Here is a 2,929-nt window from a genome sequence, read left to right as displayed (position 1 = left end):
AAGCAGGGTTTTATGAAGCTATATAAAATTATGTGTTTCCCCAAGTGGAAATCAGTTCTGTATTGGAAGAAAACTCAAATATTAAAATTCTCAATGATGCAAATTCTTAGCAAATTAAGAAAGTTTGCACCTTCCATTATTATCACTTTTTTCAAATGTTGAAGAATGAAATTTGTATTATTTCCCTGGAGTGAGAATTATTATGACACCACAGTCATCCTAAATTTTATAAGACTACACACCTCTTTAAAAAAAAAAAAAACAACTCCATCCAGTTCCTTTTTTTTCTTAACCAGTGGTTCTTCTCTGGAAGCTTGGTGAAGTAATATTTTCTCATCAGCTTTCTTGTAATTTTTCTCTTTTTCTGGTTGAGCTTTGGCAAAGTGACATATGTCATAATGTTGAAAACTGGAGACTATCTTTGGCTATTAAAGTATTCTCTGTGACATCCAGAACAGTCCAATGTGTTCATCAAAGGGCAAATCCAATAGAAAAGATGGACTTCAAAAGGAATGTGGGGTCTTGATTCCCCATTAATGTTCTAAATCCTCTGCACTGAAATACTGTATGCAACTGAACCAGCTATTCAATCTTCAGGCACTGAAGCTGCTGTACATATGTAAGGGTATTATGAAGATAAAATATAAATGATCAAAATAAGATGTTTGAGAAATTAGAAAGCACAGGAAAGCAATGAAAATCTTTCTCCTATCTCTTCCAGACCTATCCTATAATAAGAAATTACTTAAAGAGAGGGAATGAGAAAGCATACTCTGAACTGCAGATGGCTAAGTACATGAGAAGATACAGGTTTGGTGGATTGAGGGCAAGGAAAAGAATAAAAAAGTGGCTAATTAGATGCAAAAAATATGGCTTTGCCAGGAAAAGAGAAAATCAGGTTCAAAGGTATGGAAAAAATGATTAGATTTTCATATTTTCATAGAGCTGGCAGGATGCCAACTCTTATATCTGTTGCAGCAAAGTTGGTAGGAGAAATGATCTAGAAAAAGGGATCAGTAATCATGTAAAATACTATAGCTTTTATCTTAGGGACTTATTTACTCCTAGATCTCCCTCTGCTTCCGCCCTCCCACTCCCCCACCCCAAGCCCCTGCTCTCTCCTGGAGAATGAAATTCAAGAACAAAATCCACCTGCAGGCTTGTGGTTTGGGTGCTTCCCTCCTGACCATATGGTGCAGAGTGCTGGGAGGCACCTGTGGTTTACTCCCTGAGTCAGGGAAAGGGTGGAGGTGAGCCTGAGAGGCAAGCGGACAGCTCTTTGGGTCAACTGGTGCATAATCTTTTTGGCCATCTCTGAAGTTTAAGGCCATGTGACTATTACAATTTATTGACTTTTATTCTTCTTGCCAAAAATGGCACCATGAATTCAACTTTCTTTAATTGTCTTGCTCCTCCAGCTTCCACCCTCTGATACTGAAAATCAATGTTGTTTTTAAAAAACCTCATGCAAACTTCTATGCTAATTAAGTGTGCACAGCCTGCCCTGCCCCCACCACACTGTGGCCCTTAAAGTTTTTCATTTTTTTTTTTATGGTGAAAAAAAATGTATATTTAGAATTAACTAGCTGGACCCAGTTTAGATGATCCCAGTTTTGTTGGTAAGATCCAAAGCGTCCTAGTCAGGAGCCAGTCAGACATGTGCCTTCTCTCCATCAGGCCTGATCAGGGAGTTGAGGTTGGTCACATCAAGGTCACAGAACTTCTTCCCAGCCTATTTGATCTGGTGCTTGTTGGCCTTGACATGCACCACAAACACAAGTGTGCTGTCTTCTCTTTTCACGGTGAACTCAGGGGTCAGGGGGAACTTGATGACAGCATAGTGCTCAAGCGTGTTTCTCCTGGGGGTGCTCTTCCTGGGATACTTGGGTTGACTCTGGAGCCACAGTGTCTTGGGTTGCTGGAAGGTGGGTGATGTGTGGATCTTTTTTTTGTGGCTTCGAACACCTTTCAGCACTGCCTTCTTGGCCTTCAGAGCCTTTGCTTTGGCTTCAGCTTTGGCAGGGGCAGGAGCTTCCTTCTTTACCTTTGGTACCATCTTGTGAAAAGGGTCAAAGTTAATTTTTCAAATAGACAATCTGGAGCTGACTTTGCATTCATTAAAAAAGGTGACCAGGTATGCTTCTATTCCTTTTTAGGATCATTATGTCACTTCTTGCAACCACTGTAGGCTGTTGTGTCCGGGGCTAGAAAAATAAAACCAGTAACAACAGCAACAGAATTAATAACTAACAGTTTATCATTTATTTAACATGTGTCAGGAACTATACTAAACCTTTAAAGACAATTTAGACATAGTTTAAAAATACGTCATGAAGATATTTGTATATATAATTTCATTGAATCCTTACAATGGCCTTTGAGGCCAGCACTATTTACTATTCTACAAAAGAAAAAATTAAGCCTTGGGCATGTTAAGTAGCCTAAGGTCATACAGTTAGTAGGAGGTGGGGTTCAAAGTTGAATCCAGCTGTCTGGCTCCAGGCCTGGAGACTAATCTGCTTCAGTATTTCCAATGTGGATGGTCTAGGAGTGCCCACCTTCAGGGGACCCTGACACTACGGAGACGACTAGCAGAGCCATAAAAGAACTCTCAAGTGTTGCAGCAGGGGAATGGTTTTTAACTGGGAAGACTCCTTGTAGGACTGAAGGTTTTTTGAGCTGAACCAGGACCTTGGTAAGCAGATATTGAGAGGGACACTCCTGGCAGAGAGATCAGCTTTGCTAAGGCATAGAAGCACCTCGGGCTCTGTTTTGGGGAAAGGCTGAGAGGTCTGTTGGCTGTTCTATGGGACGAGGAGGTAGGGAGAGAAGGCTGAGGGCATAGGGTGGAGGTCTTTGAATGCTAGATGGAATGAAGAGTCTTGAATTTATTCTTTGTGGAGAGGAACTATGCAAGAATGACACTGCT

At 40.8% G+C, this 2,929-nt stretch overlaps 1 pseudogene; it reads right to left on the bottom strand.

Moving 5' to 3' along the window:
* Positions 1-1,597: 1,597 nt before the first annotated feature.
* LOC103605029 lies at positions 1,598-2,056 on the bottom strand (annotated as a pseudogene).
* Positions 2,057-2,929: the final 873 nt, after the last annotated feature.

The sequence above is a fragment of the Galeopterus variegatus genome, unplaced genomic scaffold, assembly GCF_000696425.1.
Source record: "Galeopterus variegatus unplaced genomic scaffold, G_variegatus-3.0.2 Scaffold5551, whole genome shotgun sequence".
In the NCBI taxonomy this organism is placed as follows: domain Eukaryota; kingdom Metazoa; phylum Chordata; class Mammalia; order Dermoptera; family Cynocephalidae; genus Galeopterus; species Galeopterus variegatus.
The sequence above is the reverse complement of the archived record's forward strand: the minus strand, read 5'-3'. Positions and strand labels throughout refer to the sequence as shown.